A 21,368-nucleotide genomic window follows, 5' to 3' on the forward strand; every position below is an offset into this window, starting at 1 on the left:
AGCAGGAGAACAACCTTCATAGTTGTGTTCCCTGAAGCTAAGTTTGTGTCCATCGTGTGCTAAAACTCCATCATAAATAACATAATGGACAAATATAAGCACGCATTTTCGAACGAAAATAGTGAGTGATTTTTTGCCTGATATGTATCCATAAACCGAAGAATAAGTAATCGGTTTCAAAATGATTCCCAGTTTAATTTGTCTGAAATCGACCAATTTTTACAGCTGGAAAGAGACGTTACATAGACCAGCTCATGTCTGCCCAGTATCAAAATGAAATACCACTAGCATATCTGGGCATTTTTCATTCCAAGAATACTTAGAGCATGTATTTGGTACTGGGCATCATGGCTTGGGAATATTTATTGGTAGATTCCTCAAGAAATGCTCCACAGCAAGAAGGAATAAGGTTTATCAAAGTTGTCTCCCCTAGATAACAAAACTCTTCATTTTTGAGTAGATTAACAGTTATGTGGAAAAAGTCTATCATAGGGAGAAGTTGTATTTATTTAATATCTACATCTATTATTTTATTTGTGAGCAATTATTGAACTGTTTGTTTTGTAATAATGAAAACATGTTTTTTTTTGGGGGGGGGGGGGGGAATATTTTTTATTACCTGGAAAAGCATAATTTGTGTTGGCAACAAAAAATGACTTTTAGCTGTAATGATATTTTGATCCTGGTTTTCTTACGGAAAGTATTTTAACATACTCAAAAGTGACAAACTGAAAATCAATAACATATTATCTTTGTGTAACAAGTTTCTTTAAGGGCATTCTAACATTTATACCCTTAAATGTGCTTTTTATAAGTGTTTTTTTTTTCTCGAAAACAAATTATACATGCAATAATTAGGGAAAAGAAGTGATGGCCTAATAGTCATATCTTTAACCATTGAACACCTAAATAAAAATGTATCAATAAAAAAAATGCAAAAAAAGAGAAATATTTATTAAATGAAACATTGACATCAAGGCTAAATACTACGTGTGCAACTCTTATCTTCACCGCCTAGTCTACTACTACTAAACGTCAAACATAAAATTGAAGAGGCAAAAACAATTCAAAAAATATTATAAATTGCTTTTGTTTTTTTTATCAATATATGTATCATATAACGTCAACCATTATCTGCTAAAAATATGAATCCATCATCATTACACTGGTCAGAAACCTTAGGCTATTGATTAAAATTTGCACAATTTTCATATCAATTTCAAATTAATACAGTAAAATTTAGAATACTTCCAGTATCCAACGGTGACATTGATTAATTAAACTATATAGCCAATGTTGTTTTTTTCATTTTTATTGACAGTCGTAATAAAACCGACAGGACTGTTCTTTAATAGAAATAATGTTCTACTGAAAATCAATGGTGATTAAATCTGTATAAAAGCCTAGATTTAATTAATAAGAACCACGTCCATGAATATAGTAATTGAAAATTTTATAATGTTTCTCTGAGCGCGGTAAAGTACCAGCCGGGTTGTAGAGAAAGTTTTAATGAACGCTTAGAAATAGACGTCGCCACAATTAAATGGGACTTGTACTCGCAATCAAACAATTGTCTGTTTGGAATTTTTGTAACAATAAAATGTCTACAGTAATTTAAAACGGACTGGTAATGGACTTGATTTGTTAAGGAGGATGAAATAAATAATGGTGCCAGGACTTTAAAGCAAAATATAGTAATTTGATATGCGGCTATTGGCACAAATTGTATCTTTAGACATTAATAATAATTTTGCCAGAACAACTCTTGACATAGGAGTCCGGTCATGCAAAAAAAGGTCCTATTCCATGTTTGGCCAGCGGCCCTGTCTGCTTTACTCACATAAGATTTTAGGGTCTTGTTTGTGGAAAGGGTTATACTGACCAGACTGTGTGGATGTGAAGGCTGGTCGGGAACTACCCTAGCCCCACATGGCATAAGACCCGTTTTCGCATGAACAGGTCACATTTTACATCATATAACCCTTTATTACTTAGATACGTATTTTTACGCATTTGTAGTCCCTCAGGAAGTTAAATTTTAATCAAATATTCCCATGCAGTAAAAGGAAAAAAAAACTAAGTCCATAAAAGCGGATTCTTCTACTTGTGTCCTGAGTTATAAGGATTTCTTAAAAAACAACCAGTTCAATTGTGGACTAATATCATCCCAAACCTTAAGACCATCTTTTACCAGTTCTCAAAATTGGGACCAGTAATTTAAACTTCAGTATGTGTCACTCAACTGCAGATATGTCAAGGTCACTTTATATGGGACCATGGCAGTGAACTTCATTTGAGGACCAGTTAACACGAATTGAAACATAAGTCCAGTCAGATTTCAATCTTGAGACCCTATGAAAACACATTCTGAAGATACAAACTATTTCTAGTTGGAATAACTAGTGATAAAAGCAAACTTTGGCATCAAGTCAGAACAAAGTGCAGCATTCAAACTTACGACCAATATTGGACATCATAGGCCCTTAACCTATGTTTTTGAATTCACCAGTTGACTTAAAAGACCATGCTGGGACAAATATTTAGGACTTAAAAAATCTGTTTCAATGTACAAAGACTTGCAGTCTGTCTATTCCAACTTCAGCCCTCATTTGAGATTATATTTAACCCTTTGCATGCTGGGAAATTTGTCGTCTGCTAAAATGTCGTCTGCTGTATTTGTAAAATAAGCATTTTCTTCATTTTTTTTTCAAAGAATAGTATCAGAATAGCAAACAGTTTGGATCCAGATGAGACGCCACGTTCTGTGGCGTCTCATCTGGATCCAAACTTTTTGCAAAGGCTTTTAAAATTCGGTTCCCGCACTGAAAGGTTTAACTTTAACTGAGCCTAAAAAGTCCAACTTGGGGTCAAATTGTGACTTAAAGTTCTTGCATGTGACTGGGTAATCATACTTCAAACAAGTAGAGGAATCAATATTATATATTATAAATCTTTAATATATTGGCCCTGCTCTGTGAAAATGGGCTTTAATGCATGTGCATAAAGTGCCATCCAAGATTAGCCTGTGGTATATTTCATTTGAAGAAAGTCTCTTCCTGGCAAAAATCAAGTTTATAAGGCGGAAAGTGTCTTCCCTGATTAGCCAGCCTGTGCGGATTGCTCAACTAAACTCTTTATTTTGATGTTTTAGTATATTATACTATTATACACTATTTAAAGCATTTTGTACTATTACACTCATCATATTTAAATAGACCAGTTCAAATTTTCACATTTTCGCACTGCTACTCAAATATTAGTTTTGTAACAATTCCCTCTTTTTAAACATTACTTTTCCTTATCGTGGCAAACAAAACAGACAAACATTTACGACTTAATGGGTGTAGCAAACATGTTATCTGAAAGCTAGAAAACTATCCAGTATCATGAGAAATAATTAGCTGTAATGTGTTTTTTCCCTGTTTTTAGTTCATTTTCTGTAAACTTTCAAGACACTGGTCAATAATTCACACAGCGCCGGCCTGAGATCCTGGGAACTTTGTCACTGGTCATTATTCGGTGGACAGAAAAATCAATGTATTAGAAATTTTATTACAGTTCATCTTGTCTGTGCTCATGAATTTTAATCTTAATCAACCCATCCCAGTGGCACCAGTCCGGAATTCAGCATTCGTTTGCAGGGGATCGTGTGAAAACAGCCGTAAATAAATTCAACTGGACAGTTCAAACTATGGACACTGGTGATTTTTTTGCCTTCTCCAGACATTGAATAATGCCATATACTATAATGCCCAATCTACCAAAAAACAGCAGTGTTAAGACTGCTTATATCTTAAACACAAACAAGTCACATTAAAATGGACTTTAATTTGTTGACCTTTAAATGATAGCCAATATCCTGGCATAAATTCTTCATTACAACAAAAACAAGAAACCGTCTGAGACGGGTGATGCTCCCCAAAGTTTTTTTTGTCACAATATTGCACTATATATTCAGATAAAAGGAAACATCTTGAGGGGCATAACTTTGGACAAAATAATACGATAGATGGTTTAGCAACTTAAAAATTTCAAAGGGCCATAACTCTGTGAAAAATCATCTGACCAGAACCGGCTGATAATATGCACATGTCCTCTTGGTAGTGAAGCTTCCCATAAAGTTTCATTGAATTCCGGTTATTAGTTGCTGAGAAATAGCCCGGACAAGAATTGCACTATATGTACAGTTAATGGAAAATTTCAAAGGGCCATAACTCTGTGAAAAATCTTCCGACCAGAACCCGCTGATAATATGCACATCTCCTCTTGGAAGTGAAGCTTCCCATAAAGTTTCTTTGAATTCCGGTCATTAGTTGCTGAGAAATAGCCTGGACAAAAATTGTGCATGGATGGACAGACAGACGCACACACGCACAGACAGACGAAGCGGCGACTATATGCTCATAAATAAATTTATTTTATAAATAAATAAATTTTGGGGGAGCATAATAAACTGAAGAGCTTTGTCACAGACGTGAGGAATACCCCCACATGCCACATTGACACAGAATATTTTGCATGTTGTCTTCACAAAAACAGCGGACACCATGCTCAATGTTTAAAACGCACTATGTGACCCCGTGACCTAGATTTTGACCCGCCGCATGGCCCATGTTCGAGCTTGACCTACACATCATCTAGTTACAACTTCAGATGAAAACTACTTGAATCAGAGAGCGGACACCATGCTGAATGTGTAAAACATACTATGTGACCCCGTGACCTAGTTTTTGATCTGGCACGGCCCATGTTTGAACTTGGCCTTAAGATCATCTTGATAAAACTTCTGACCAAGTTTGGTGAGATCGGATGAAAACTACTTGAATAAGAGAGCGGACACCATGCTGAATGTTAAAAAACGCAGTAAGTGACCCCGTGACCTAGTTTTTGGCCCTGCATGGCCCATGTTCAAACTTGGCGTAGAGATCATCAAGATAAAACTTCTGACCAAGTTTGGTGCAGATATTGGATAAAAACCACTTGAATTAGAGAGCGGACACCATGCTCAATGTTTAAAACACACTAAGTGACCCCGTGTCCTAGCTTTTGACCTGCCATGACCCATGTAATTGTTCGAACTTGGCCTAGACATCATCTACATACACATTCTGACCAATTTTGGTGAAGCTCGGATGAAAACACCTTGAATTAGAGAGCAGACACCATGCTCAATGTTTAAAACGCACTAAGTGACCCTGAGACCTAGTTTTTGACCTAGCAAGACCCATATTCGAACTGGACCTAGACATCATCTAGATACAACATCTGACCTAGTTTGGTGAAGATCAGATAAAATCAACTTGAATTAGAGAGCGGACACTAAATACGGACTGACCGACAGACAGACAGACTGACCGACAGACAAGTTCACTCCTATATACGTCCTAAACGTTTGTGGGGCTTTAACTAGTTGCAATAATCCAACTCCCAGCTATTGACCCTCTGGGTCGCTGGGAGTTGCAGCTTACAACATTTTCCATGTCCCCCGCCCAGAATCCGGGCGGCAGTTTAATCCAAAATATTAGCCACATAAACTATTTTCTGGCATAAATAAACACAAATAGATCGTAAATATATCCATAATGCGCAAATAAAAACAAATTACATGATATGTAATGCTCGCATAATATTGATATTAATCTAAAGTTTCAAACACGTCAACGATTCTTTTAAATGTATATGTTTTTGCAATGGACAAAGCCGAGTAATTCCAGTTCAAAAATACGCTATAGACCATCTCCAGAATCATCGGCGAGATAAATCTCGTGTCTAATCTACCAATCGTAATATACGGACTATCTCCGGAACATCCGTAAGATAGATCGAATAGTAAATTCAAAACTTCGGCTTTCGGTTTGATAACGGGTTTTGTACAAAGTTTTTGTTTTGAGTATTTCTCCACAATCCACTCGCAAATTGATATCGGTAATAACAGGTATTGTGTTTGTAACGATGTATTAGGCTGATTAAACTCGAGTTTATAGACATACGTGAGACATAATTTTTTTACATAAAAAAATGGGTTACAAGGAAGAACTCTGAGTTGTAAGTATGTACTTATAAAAGCTCAGAGCATTCAAGAAGAACTAGGGGTATAACAAGAGCACTGCATAGCGGGTGCCAACGCTCGGCTGTGGGTGCAGTTTTGAATAAATGAAAGCTTGTCGGAAGAATATTAGAGGTCACAATGACCCTGACCTTTGCCCTAGTGACCCAAAAATGAATGTGGCGTGTAGAACTCATCAATGTGCAGCTACATATGAAGTTTCAATGTTGTAAGTGTAAGCACTTTGATTTTAGAGCCAATGTTCAGGTTTTAGCACGACGCGGACAGCAAAATATGTTTGCTAAGGGCACAAGGGTAGATTTTTGTCAGCCAATAAGATACCCAAGTGCTTCCATGCCAACAACAGATGAGCCGTGCACAGGCTAATTAGGGGCTTCACTTTCCACTTTAATGGTATTTTTAATTGAATGGAAGTCTTATTCCAGTTTAGCTGGAAAAGGTCATCTCTGATTAGACTTTGCTGACTGCACGGACTAATCTGTGACCAAACTTTACATACATGCATTACACCCTGCTTTCCCATTCCATCAAAAGATACATTACGACAAAGACCAGGACAAAATCAACAACAATGGACCAAAGATGTCTCTGGAAAGAATCTCTGTCACATTCAGTATGAAATAGCATCTAATAATTTTACCTATGTAATGCATCAGATTTTATAAATCAGAGTAACTGCATCCCTCCTCCGTGTTTCACACCCCTCCCCCTCTGCCTTCTGAACTCCCTTTCCCTCCTCAACACCCGCTGTGCCTCCTTCACCCTCCCTCTGTCTGCCGCCCATCCCATCCCATCAATCTGTCAGCCCAACCCCAACCCCACCCCCACCCACTGCCCTCAGCCTCCACTCCACCCAAGCCCCCCCCCCCCCTCCCACTGCACTGTAATTTATTTACTCTTTCAGTGCTGGAACCGAATTTTGAAGGCCTTTGCAAACAGTTTGGATCCAGATGAGACGCCACAAAACGTGGCGTCTCATCAGGATCCAAACTGTTTGCTATTCTGATGGTAATTTCTTTGGAAAAAAAAATGAAGAATATTCTTATTTTACCAATTCAGCAGACGACATTTTAGCAGACGATAAAATTTCCCAGCCTGCAAAGGGTATATGCAGAAATTGACCAAGCTTTCCCCCCCCCTCCCCCTACCCTAATCTTAGAAATAAATACACTGTGACTCACACAGATGAAATCATTATAGACCATCAAAATCAAGTAAATCTGGATTGAATTGATTAAACCAGTAAAAACCCAAACAGGAACAAACCAGTAAAATTGAAACAGGAAACAAGAGTGTGGAATACACAATAATAGTTATTGGCATTTTTGTGATTTATTTTCAGAAAGGTCAGTGTTACTATAGCAACAAGATAGCCAGGGCAGTCGGCAAGCTGTAGCCTAGAAAATTCTTGAGTTTTAAGATTGGACAGCCATTAATTTAAGTATCTCAGACACTTTGCAAAATAAAAACCAAAAGTACTGTTATTTTCCAATGAAAGTTTACCCATCTTATCTTCTATGATTATCTGTAATTGAAATGTGAAAATGAAATGTATTTTAAATGTTTTTTTAGTTGTTTATTTGTTTACATAATAGTTTAATTACAGACACAATAACCTCTTTAGATTATTAATGCACATTTGTCATGCTTAGTAAAACAACGATTATTTTTTTCTGAAGTTAAGACAGAGTTTATTGAGGACTAGAGCAGCTAAGCTTGTTTATAAACTGATTTCTCTACAAAAAAATAATGCCCAACACCAGTTGGTCATCAGTTTTAAACCTTTACCACTCAGAAGCAAAGTGAAAATGGTTTATAATGTGCAAACAGCATAAAACCAGAACAGCCTGCGAGTAACTCGCAGTCTGTTCAGCAGGTTTTATGCTGTTTGCTGCTCATCAGTATCTAAGGGTTGGAAATGAAGCCTTTAAAACTTGAATTTAGTGAGAAAGGTCTTTTATTAAATGTAACTTTCTTATAGACTACAAATGCGTGAAAATATGTATCTAAATGGTAAAGGGTTAAATACGTATCTAAGTGGTAAAGGGTTAAATATGTATCTAAGTGGTAAAGGGTTTAATACGTATCTAAGTGGTAAAGGGTTAAATACATATCTAATAGGTAAAGGGTTAAATACGTATCTAAGTGGTAAAGGGTTAAATATGTATCTAAGTGGTAAAGGGTTAAATACATATCTAATAGGCTAAGGGTTAAATACGTATCTAAGTGGTAAAGGGTTAAATACGTATCTAATAGGTAAAGGGTTAAATACGTATCTAAGTGGTAAAGGGTTAAATACGTATCTAAGTGGTAAAGGGTTAAATACGTATCTCAGTGGTAAAGGGTTAAATACATATCTAATAGGCTAAGGGTTAAATACGTATCTAAGTGGTAAAGGGTTAAATACGTATCTAAGTGGTAAAGGGTTAAATACGTATCTAAGTGGTAAAGGGTTAAATACGTATCTAAGTGTATCTAAGTGGTAAAGGGTTAAATACATATCTAATAGGCTGAGGGTTAAATATGTATCTAAGTGGTAAAGGGTTTAATACGTATCTAAGTGGTAATGGGTTAAATACATATCTAATAGGTAAAGGGTCAAATACGTATCTAAGTGGTAAAGGATTAAATAATTCCTGCTGTGATTGCTGATTATCACACATTTGAAACAGAATGCAGCCAATAACAAAAATTACAAATAACGATATTCATATGATAAGAACCAATTTCAGCTTTTGTACCAACCTCTACCAAGAACAAGAGTTTTTTACCACCAAATTTTAAATAAAAAAGTTTGTGAGAGTTTTACATTGGTACAACATAATCGTTGCTCCTAATTGTGCAATCATAAATAAGCTCAGTGTAATTATCTAAAGGGATATTACATAATTATTCACCCTCTGATTCCACTTGTTTTATTAACGTTTCTGCATTGTGCCTGTATTTGTCAATTATTTATGTGAGCATTGGTTGTCAAAAAACGTAAAAATGTAGTCGACAGATTTTTTCCATTGTTTTGATAAAGGCGCGATGCCGAAAGGTTAATAAAAGCAATCATAAATATTCATTACAGACCTCATGTTTGTTTTACAATAATACAATACACTATCAATTGTTGAAACTTGTTATTGACATACCAAATAAACCATTATGGTCAGTGTGAACACAGTGGCAGCATATTTTACAACAATTAAAATGTTTTCATAAAATATGAAAAAATGCTTTTGTTTGTGTTTTTTGTGCTTTATAATTAACAGCACTGGTTGAGTAATCTGAGATGGAAAGTGGCATTTAGGGACACGAATATAATGTTATCACATTGATGGGTGTCTATGAATATTGAACATTCAAAACTGTATGTGCACTGCATCCAATGTATTAGTATTATGCTCGTTAAAGTAGAATCATAAAGCATTCTGCAAAAAAACACTGATCAAAGTTTTAGTCATGTGATCAACAAAACGCGCAATAGTCAAATGGCAGCCAATTAGCCAATCAATAAGCTTGTTTTCTTGATTAGTAAACTTAATTAATGTTCCACTTTGACATTAAAAATCAAGTGCCCAATATACATGAATGCACTTCACACATGGTTAAGCGTCACAAATCTCAAATTCAAGGCAAAATATCTCTGAAACCTGTGTACTCAGTCTTATGGTATCTTTCACACATTTAGAGACATTCCTTTGTAATATTAGATTTTCTGGAAAATAATCTTGGCTTTGAATGGAGACAAAGTAATGAAACAATAACATTGTAAAGACATATGAACAGGTCAATATACTGGCTCAGCCAACCCCAAAATGACAGCGTCAAACAGTAGTAACATAACAGACGCTACTGTAAAACCATTAAATTTCGTGTGGTACAAATTTTCGTGGATTTCGTTGGTCCGCTGAACCACGAATTCAAGTACCAACGATTATGTATACATTTTTAATCCAAAACTGGTCATTTCCAAATGTCATTTCCGACATTTTCTTTTGTTGTCGGTTATCCGAGATATTTGTGCCAATTAAATTTAAAAGAGACATAACGGTTTTCACACATGTATTATGAGGACCTTATAAGTCAATTGTTACTACTAGGAGACCTATTGCAACATTGATGGCAATTAGCGAGAGGGACCCACAAGTGGGCCGCTTTATCGACAATTATCTGCAACACTTTCATGCTTCAGTGCACATTAACCTCAAGTCTTGCTGTCAACACAGATTAGCAGATTATGCTTCGTTATTACTCTGGTTGTTTTAATGAAAGTTTAATTATAATGACGGTCAGTCTTCCGAAACAAGAGGGCCAAGATGGCCCTAGTTCGCTCACCTGAGAGGAGTCGGTTCATTCAATCTTTACCAAATGTCAAACTTGACCTAGATATTGTCCAGACAAACATCCTGGTCAAGTTTCATCATTATTTCATCTGCCAGTCATGATCAATATACCTATGAAGTTTCATGATCCTAGGCGTAAGCATTCTTGAGTTATCATCCAGAAACCATTTTTCTAAGTTGAGTCACCGTGACCTTGACAGCCATTGTATGAATACGTTTTTTGGCACTGTGACCTTGACCTTTGACCTAGTGACCTGATAATCAATAGGGGTCATCTGCGAGTCATGATCAATATACCTATGAAGTTTCATGAACCTAGGCATAAGCGTTCTTGAGTTATCATCTGGAAACCATTTTACTATTTCGGGTTACCGTGACCTTGGCCTTTGACCAAGTGACCTGAAAATCATAGGGATCATCTACGAGTCATGATCAATGTACCTATGAAGTTTCATGATCCTAGGCCTAAGCGTTCTTGAGTTATCATCCGGAAACCATTTTACTATTTCGGGTGATCGTGACCTTGACCTTTGATCTAGTGACCTGAAAATCAACAGGGGTCATCTACGAGTTATGATCAATGTACCTTTTAAGTTTCATGATCCTAGGCATAAGCGTTCTTGAGTTATCATCCGGAAACCATTTTACTTTTTCGGGTCATCATGACCTCGACCTTTGACCTAGTGACCTGTAAATCAATAGGAGTCATCTGCGAGTCATGATCAATGTACCTATGAAGTTTCATGATCCTTGGCATAAGCGCTCTTGAGTTATCATCCGGAAACCATCTGGTGGACGGACGGACCGACATGAGCAAAACAATATACCCCCTCTTCTTCGAAGGGGGGGGGGGGGGGGGGGGCATAATGAGAAAACTGCCCCCCTCCCAGCAGCCATGTTATTCAACTGACCGGAACCATTTTTGTACTCAACTCTCGTATCAAGGAAACAAATGTTCTGAGCAAATTTCATGAAAATTGGGCCAAAAATGTTACTTCTACTGTGTTCACATGTTTTCACTATATACATATAGAGAAAAATGCCCCGCCCACTGGCGGCCATGTTTTTTCACAGATCCCGACCATTTTCTAACTCGTCGGAGATATCAATAAAACCAATGTTTTGACCAACTTTTATGATGATTGGGCAAAAATTGTGACTTCTAGAGTGTTTACAAGGATTCTCTATAGCCAAATAGGGAAAACTGCCACTATATACATATAGAGAAAAATGACCCGCCCACTGGCGGCCATGTTTTTTCACCAATCTCGACCATTTTGGAACATGTCCGAGACATCAATTGAACTAATGTTTTGACCAACTTTCATGATGATTTGGCAAAAATTGTGACTTCTAGAGTGTTTACAAGGTTTCTCTATAGTCAAATAAGGAAAACTGCCCCGCCCACTGGTGGCCATGTTTTTCAATGGATCGGAACCACTTTTGAACTCAACCAAGATATCATTAAGACAAACATTTTGACAAAGTTACATGAAGATTGGGCATGAAATGTGACTTCTACAGTGTTTACAAGGTTTTTCTTTTTTTTGACCTAGTGACCTAGTTTTTGACCAGGCACAACCCAGTTTCGAACTCGGCCAAGATTTCATTGGGACAAAGCTTCTGACCAAGTTTCATGAAGATGGGACGAGAAATGTGGCCTCTAGAATGTTTACGAGCAAATGTTAATGGACGGACGGACATACGACAGACAAAGACCAGTCACAAAAGCTCACCTGAGCAATCAGGTGAGCTAAAAATTGAAATCCACGAAATCACGTGTCAACGAATGAGTGTTTTTTTATTAAACCACGAAAGTTCATACCGACAAATTTCTATACATTTACAGCATTTTACTGCTTTCTACAAAGAACGTTTGTATGACCTACAACAGATATAGTGACAACAATAAATCCAAGCGCTGAAGGCACTGAAGTTGTTCGCTGTTGTCGTCCTTGATTAGCTTGTGCGCATTGCACAGGCTTATCAGTGTGCACAGGCTTATCTTATTTGACATGCACTTAGCCCCGTTTTCCCTGAAAGCAGCCAATATGTACAGATTTCAATGATAAACACTTGACTGGCCAATGTCGTCTTACAAGCTGGTATATACACTCACTGCTAGAGCAGAATCATTTGTCCTCTGCTGCAGACAGGCAGCGGTAATCGTCCCTAGCAGAGTGAGTTGCGGTTCTTACCGTAGCTAAGGCTTCTAAGCACATACTGATTTGCAAAATATGCTCTGTAAATTTAGTCGGCCGCTAACGCGACCAACTAAAAACAGTTAATATAAGATGTTATATATTTTAAATAATGAGAGCTTAGAGCAAAAATGCTTTTGATGACCTAATAACAACTTTAAATCCCATAATTTCATAATGAAAACTCAAATAGTCTACCTATGCAAAGCTTTGATTCCCTTTGATTGGCCATCCTTTAGCAACACTTTATCCCCCCCCCCCCCCCCCCCCCCCCTGCATCCCCCACCCTCTAAATGCTCTTTGAATGGTTAGTTAATTGCAAAATGAAATTATTTCACACAAACAGCGCAGTTGGAAAACTTGTCCTAGATGCTATTGTTTTCAATCAAAACTGGCTTACAAGCAATAAAAACTTGTTGTATGTTCATTATTTCAACAAACTTTCCCTGGAAACATGTATATTGTCAGATGTTCCATTTCAAATCTCGGAATTTGATCCGCGATTGAGCGTAAAGCAAACTACAAAAACATTGGGCTTTACAATGCTAAGCTTTTTAATCAAACTTTGAATTCTACAGCCAGCTGTTGGAGAGCATATGCTGTATTAATCTAATTTTATCGCAAAATCAATCCTTGCAAAGGATTTGAAGATCATGGTTTCACAATTCTATAATCTACAATTTACGGATTCTTAATTCATTTCACAACAGCTGTGGTGGTCAATAATTAAAAAACATTAAAGGGTTAATGCCTGGATATATAATTGCTTTATCTCTTGCTCCATGGTCAAAAGTGGCAATAAAAGAAAGAAGTCCTCATCCTCACACTAATAAAGAATACCTTATATTTCCAAACACTGAAATAATCCCTAAGCAATGATTAAGCAAGCGCAAGATAAATTAACCTGTCAATGTTTTCAATTAATATACTGCTGCTACTGCTACTGCTGCTGCTGCTACTACTACTACTACTACTACTACTACTACTACTACCACTATTACTGCTGCTACTGCTACTGCTGCTTCTACTAATACTTCTACTACTTTTACTACTACTAATACTAATACTACTAATACTGCTAATACTGCTGCTGCTCCCACTACTTTTACTACTGTTGTGCTACTACTTGTACTTCTTTTATTGTAGATTGAAACATAGCACTGATCAATGCTGAAGGTAATGTTAATGTTCAATTGCTGACAAAATAAGTGTTCAAACAACTTTAATGCATCTCACCAGAACCACTACCTCTCAAAACTATTAAATTTGTTCCTGACATTAATTAGAGGCTAGATTAATCTGAACAGACCCAAGCAATCAAAGATAAAACAGGCTGGCTGAGAAAACAATGGTAAAATTTATCATATATACTTTTATGATAACAATAATTGTTTATTTGAAAAGTTTCCTGGCAATCACAGATTCGTGTTCAAGGTGGGCAATAATTTGGCAGGCATTGTGTTTAAAACAATGTTGGATTGTGTGCTATTGTCAGATGATTGGCTCTAAAGTGTCAGGCATAACTGTTAGATGTCCATAAAGTGTGAGACATGAGAAAACGTGTGAGACATGTCCATAAGAGATGAGAGAAAGTGTGAGTCATGACCATAACGTGTGAGACATAAGAGAAAGTGTGAGACATGTCCATAAAGTGTGAGACATGAGAGAAAGTGTAAGACATGCCCATAAAGTGTGAGACATGACAGAAAGTGTGAGGCATGACCATAAAGTGCAAGACCTAGGGAAATGCGTGAGACATGTCCATAAAGTGAGGCATGACCATAAAAAGTGAGACATGTCCATAAAGTGTGAGACATGAGAGAAAGTGTGAGACACTACCGCAGAGTGTTAGGAAAATCTCATATGTGACAGACAGGACCTGACATGTGAGACACAACTATAAACAGACCGGACCTTCTTGTGTGAGATTGCATTGACCTGTAAGATTCTTTGTTTTTATGTGTTGATAATATTTTGCCTTTTTCCTCAGTTTTCAGTCACATCACAGTGAACAGCTAGCCCTCTGTCTCTCTTTACCAGTATTATGTGCACATACTTAGATACTTATACTAGTTACTGACAAATCCTCCATCCGAGTAGTTGCTGTAGGAAATGAGTTCATGTCCAATCATAACATAAGTCACATGGTCAGGCCAAAATCGAGCCCGATATCCTTGGAAATGGAGTCCAGCGCTATAGTGAGAGAGTAAGACAGCAGACCTCGACCAACTGAGCAAGAACATAGTCATGTTTAGAATGTCAATACTGAGCAAGAACATAGTCATGTTTAGAATGTCAATATGAGTTTAACCTGATGGTATATTGTTAAACTTGAAGGATTAAAAACACAATCCTGTGTAGACAAATATGAATCTTACATAAACATTTATGTACCTCATTTATCACAGAACATTAATGTCTGAAATGAGAAAATGCATTTTCTCAGTTACAATTTTAGTGAAACAATTACACCGATATTCATAATAATTTGTTACATTGCACAAAATTTGTTATACAAGTGAAGGTGCTTCTTTTACAGCAAAGCATGGGTTACACAACATTAAAACTTCTAAGCAGTGAACAAAATTTTTGTTAGGAAATATGGTATTTTACAAGGTGCTCACAGAAGTTTCAAGATATTTACTTAAGAGTATTTGGTTATGATAACCTTTGGGAGAGGAGTGGAGTTTATTATAGTTTCCAGCTGAAATCAAAATAAATGTTTATTTTCTGATTTCAGCTTTGAATATGGTCAATAAGCTACTGTAAGCAGCCTTTGAATGTTTATGGGATATGTAAACTACTGAAGTTATATGGCTCTACAGACCATATGTTCTGAGAATTAACTGAAGGAACATCAAAGTGAAAAAATCCATTTAAAATCTCCTCAAAATCATGTAAGTTTTCTAATACCAATGGATTTTTTTCATCTGTTTTAAACATCAAAATTGTCAGAGATTTATTACATTGAAATGATTTTAAGTGCCAGCCAAGTTTTCTCAGAAGATCTATACTTGTTAGCAATAATTTGTTTGAGAAATAATCATTAAAGAAATTTAAATGCTTTTGATCTCAAATTTGAAAAGATTTCCAAGATTATTTCTGTAATTAAATTCTTGATAAAAAGTCGACGGAATTCCTTTTAAATATAGTTCAATAGGAAAAAAGTTAAAGATTCAACAAACGTGAATATGATCCTAACGTTTCAAGAAAGGATTACATTTAATAACCACAAGCAATTAACGATTTAAGAGAGTATTATGCATCTGCTGAAAGTCAAACTGTTGTTGAGTACATTCAGTTCAAAAAGTCTCATAAGCACGTTTTATAACATTAACAAACTTTATCATTGTGTATTTATAGAACACGCTTTAAGCCAACAAGCTTTACAACTTTTGTTTTTGGAAAAAGATTGTATGTCTGTTCATCTGGCGAATTGCATGCACAAGGGTCTATTTAGTTACAAAAGATAGTATTTTATAAATAATGCATAAAGTGTGTATATAAGTAATGTATAGTACATTTGATTCAAATGAAAAACTGAACCAATATAATTTATACAATTTTCTGAATTTCCATACAACCAATCCCCATTAAATATAAAAGGAATTCAGTTTTACTAATTTTGAGTATCAAAATTGCTAAGATCTCAAGACGCAATTAGTTTGCCAGGGCCTGGCAAGCTCAGTTGGTATAGCGCTGGACTGTCAAATCAGACTCAAAGTTTGAATCAAGCGCAGCCACAAAGGTTGCGCAGTGATTCTTGAAGATCTGTGATAAAATCATCTCTACAGCCATTTTCTCCCAGGGCCAGTTGTCAATTAATTGTATGTGTACAAAATACAAGTTAATGCTTTAGCTGGGCTAAAATTGACCAGAAAACGATTGAGCAGCTTAACTGACCACGTTATATGACTGAGCTTCTGTTAAAAACTAAATAGGGGTCTTCGAGGTTGTCGTGGTGTAGTGGATATGGTGTCCGCCTAGCGACCGGGAGGTCACGGGTTCGATCCCCATGATGGGAGTGTTCTTTAAATCTTCCCCAGAGACACTAAGTACTTGTTCTAGGCCCAGGAAACAAACTTGAGAGCGTATCGAATAAGCCATAGGCTTTCTATGCAATCAAGCTTAAATAAATAGGTTTAAACTAAAACTAAATATTCATGCAAACAAATGCTTGCACTGTAAGGAGAGCCTTTCTAAAAGAACTTGAAAAAACCCAATTACATTTAGTAAAATATGTTTAAACCCCTCTAAAACAACTACAATGCACTGCATTCTCCTCTGTTCTTTGTCTTTTCAAATTGTAATTACCTTTATCTCAGAAATAGTAGAAATGAGGACAAGATTTCAGATTGGTGCTTCCACCAACTAGACCATAACCCCTGTGCAGCAACACACTTTTCTAATAATTAGACTCAAGTGATAGGCCCATGGTTAGTGTCAAAAGAAATGAGTGCAAAATGATTTCAAATAAATTGGAACCATTCAGCAACTTTACTGATTGGCCATGCAACACTCTCCTACCCAGTCTGCTCTTACCAATTCAAGTGATTAAGCCTGGCTGACCAGTGAATCATTTATAAGAAATTCATCATGTTCCAGGACTTTGAAAAATGACTGTGGTCAAAGTTTTTATGCCAGTTTAAGGCCAGTTGCCTGATTGAGTGCTTTATAGTGGATTGCTTGCAGAGGAATGAAGATCGTACATTTTTCCTTCAAGACTTAATTAAAACCAGGGGATCCAAAGGCCAAAAATTTGACATTTTCCTGGACATATCTGTTGATCATACCTTCATATTGTCATTGTAATGCCATTAATCACACTGTGGACTGACCAGTAACTACATGTTCATGTTTCCTAGTGCTCACATTAATTATAAACAAGATGCCTTTGTAATGTCAAACAAGCAAGAAAATCTTAAAAGCATGATTAAGTCTATTTACATTTGAAAATAAGTTTATATGTTTAGATGAAAAAAAAGTATAAAAACTGCTGCTGAAAAGATTTATTTAAAGCCATACTTAGATAAGAACCAAAAAAAAAAAACTACAAACAAACTACAATTAATTGGTACTTCCTACTAAGAACAGTCATACATTTTACCTCACTAAGGCTGCCTACTATAATCTATACTGGACTTCTTAACCCTTACATTTATCATCCTTCTGCTAAACTCTTTATACTGAAAGCCACTTAATTGAACTGAGTCTAACATTGATATTCCCTATATTGAACTGTCTTACATTGATATTCCCTACAATGAACTGTGTTACATTGATATTCCCTGCATTGAACTGTCTTACATTGATATTCCTGAATACATTAAATGGTCTTACATTGATATTCCCTACATTGAACTGTGTTACATTGATATTCCTTACATAATGAACTGTCTTACATAGATATTCCTTACATTTAACTGTCTTAAATTGATATTCCTTACATTGAACTGTCTTAAATTTATATTCCCTACATTAAACTGTCTTAAATTGATATTCACTACATTATACAGTCTTACATAGATATTTCTTAAATTGAACTTTCTTACATCAATATTCCCTACATTGAACTGTCTTTTTGTAATCCATGCGTGCAACTATTCTACATTTTGTAATCCCTACAATTGACTGTTACATATTAATAATGGTTAACTTAATCTATCGAATATAAGTGGGATATCCCTTGAGCCCAGTATTTGGTTGACACGCTTCACGCCTATGCAACCTGAAGGTTCAATCCCTCTTTGGCACATGGTTGGTTGTCACCATACCGGATGGGTGGGATTATATCCGGGTCCTCCGGCTCCACCCACCTTGGTTGGTTGTCACCATACCGGACGGGTGGGGTTAACTCCGGGTCCTCTGGCTTCCCCAACCTTGGTTGGTTGTCACCATACCGGAGAGGTGGGGTTATCTCCGAGTCCTTTGGCTTCTCCACCTTGGTCGGTTGTCACCATTCTGGACATGGGGTTTATTTCTGGGCCCTCTGGTTGGTTGTCACCATACGGGATGGGTAGGATTATCTCCGGGTCCTCCTGTTTCCCCCACCTTGGTTGGTTATCACCATACTGGACGGGTGGTATTTTCTCCGGGTCCTCTGGCTTCCCCCACGTTGGTTGGTTGTCACCATACCGGACGGGTGATATTATCTCCGGCTCCTCTGGCTTCCCCCACCTTGGTTGGTTGTCTCCGTACTGGACAGGTGGGATAATCTCCAAGTCCTCTGACTTCCCCCATGTTGGTTGGTTGTCACCATACCAAACGGATGGGATATTCTCTGGGTCCTCCGGCTCCCCCCACCTTCGTTGGTTGTCACCATACCGGATAGGTGGGATTTTCTCCGGGTCCTCCGACTCCCCCCACCTTCGTTGGTTGTCACCATACTGGATTGGTGGGGTTATCTCTGGGTCCTCCAGTTCCCCCCACACACACTACACATGACCACATCAAATATGAATCTAATAGGTAGAAGTGCTGAGCTTCAATCTAGACCCTCACATAATGCAGCCTCAGCTGCTGAAACTTCTTTACATTATCGTATCATAAATAAGCTCTAAATTGGACCGTCAAACATTGATTATCATTGCTTATAACCATCAAGGCTTAGTAAAAGCCAAAACTGTGATGACATTTCAAAAAGTTTTTATCTAAGAAAAAAACTGTTTACACGTCCCTTTAAATCTTCAGTTTTCATAAACTATAAACATACCCATCGATCAATTCCATTCAGCAGATTAATCAAGTCAATATTAATATTCAAAACTTTACTCCATCGGGATTCTTATCATGGGAGCTGTAGTTTAACTCGAGCCGAGACCAATTTTGACAAATGTTCCTTATGACCAGTGAAGCCATTTTTCAAATGTAATTTCATGTAAATACAGACCTTATTGGGAAAGAGAATCAGACTTAATTCATCTTAAGTATTCTTCTCCTTTTTATCAATAGTTTTCTAGATGGCAACATTTTTCAGCCCTCAGAATCGTTCCTATTTATTTTTCAATGGATTATATCCAGTCACACAAACTGCAACGAAACAATGATAAATTGAAAAAGCGAGTCAAGTAGAAAAAGAATGCCATTACAAACGTAATGGTCGTCCAGAAAATTGAATTATTATGCTTAAGCAATTTTGGAATCTCTAAAAGACATCCTATTTTGAAGCATATGATATTGATTCTTTTTTTTAAGGCAATCACATCACCATTAAACATTTAATGTTTCGGATTTCTTTTTAAATAACGCTTTGCAAGATTTGAAAACCATATACAAGTTTCAACTGCATGATCAAGTGGTCAATATACTGGTCTGTGAGCAAAAAAAAACTTAAGAAAAAAATCAGCAGAATTTTTTTAAGAGCAAATATGCAGCTTTAAAAAAAAAAATCAAAATGTCTAAACCTATTGATGATGCTAAACAGTAAAGTCTGGACAAGGCGAAAGTATTTAGAAACAAAATAAGCTCTGCTTTTATGCAAAAGAGTAAATAAGCATTAAAATGATGGATCCCAAAGTTTGATATGCATGTCGTAAAAGTTAATCATCTAGTTTCATACCATGATAAAAATCTTTCAATTTATATGTAAAATTTCTGGAGGACATAAAACTTGATTTGCATACTTTTTTGTTATGATTCCGTCAAAATTTCCAGACTTTAGTGTTTCGCTAATCGCTGGAAAGCATGGCTCGCTTTATTTTATTTCAGAATTGACTGTCACATTATGAGGGGGAAGAAAACACCAAATAAAATTTGCATACATGTTTACGTTTACAGCTTTACAAAAAGTGTTCTGAAAAAAGGAACAGTAAGTTGTTGTTTTTATTAGCTTGCATTTTATAGCCAAAAAATGTTTTGCAAAAAAATTATCATCAAGTTGTTGTTGTTTACAATTTTATGTTATAGCAAAAAAACAAAAAAGTTATGCGTTGCCCCATATTTATTCAATATAGTAAATTTGTATTTGTATCATTAGATACTAATTGTAAACTCAATAATGAGAATTTGTTTTGTAATTGTCTATGCCAGTCAATTTCTACAAACTTCACCGCTCATCTACAGAATAGATGTATGGTTTATTTATTAGCATCATGGCACCAGTTTTAGGGTGAGGCTACATTTGACTTAAGTTCTCCAAACACTGCCCTTTTATTCTCTATACAAATTGTTCACAAAAGAATTCATAATTACGAAACAAAATGTTCCCTGCGTTTTATTATATTACTAACGTCAATTTGCTACTTTCAAAACAAAGTGTTACTGTAATTTACAATATCCACATTGGCTCAAATGGCAGCGTATTTAAATAGCAAGGCAATAGCACAGACCGATAATTTGGATCAAAGTAAAAACGACTCTATAATTAGGTGACGATCAGTTATATTTAATGTTTTAAGTACATAATAGATGCCGCTATAATTTACTGAAAATGTTGATAACAACCACAACATACATGTACACAGAAATTACAAAGCAAATTTACTAAAGGGGATGGATTCCAGAACTTTCACACTAATACTTCTTTCAAAATGCAGTTTTTATTGCAGACGCAATTTTGCAAATCAGTATGGACTTGGCTACAGTAGCATCCGTAACCCATGACTGCCTGTGTGGATAACTGCAGCAAAATTAAGCGGACAAATGCTAAAAGCGTCTGCTCTAACCCCCCCATCTGCCTGTTCTCACTGGTACAGTACATAGTGTGTATATTAACAGCTTGTAAGACAATGTTGGCCAGTCTAGTGTTTATCATTGAAATCATTAAAATCT

The 21,368-nt window shown here is 36.4% G+C and overlaps 1 protein-coding gene across 4 annotated transcripts in view; it reads right to left on the reverse strand.

Annotated features, from left to right (window-relative positions):
• LOC127853429 (DNA ligase 1-like) overlaps positions 1 to 21,368 on the reverse strand; it is a 182,968-nt gene that overhangs the window by 69,600 nt on the left and 92,000 nt on the right. The window lies entirely within an intron of this gene.

The sequence above is a fragment of the Dreissena polymorpha genome, chromosome 12 (genome assembly GCF_020536995.1).
Source record: "Dreissena polymorpha isolate Duluth1 chromosome 12, UMN_Dpol_1.0, whole genome shotgun sequence".
Taxonomy (NCBI): Eukaryota; Metazoa; Mollusca; class Bivalvia; order Myida; family Dreissenidae; genus Dreissena; species Dreissena polymorpha.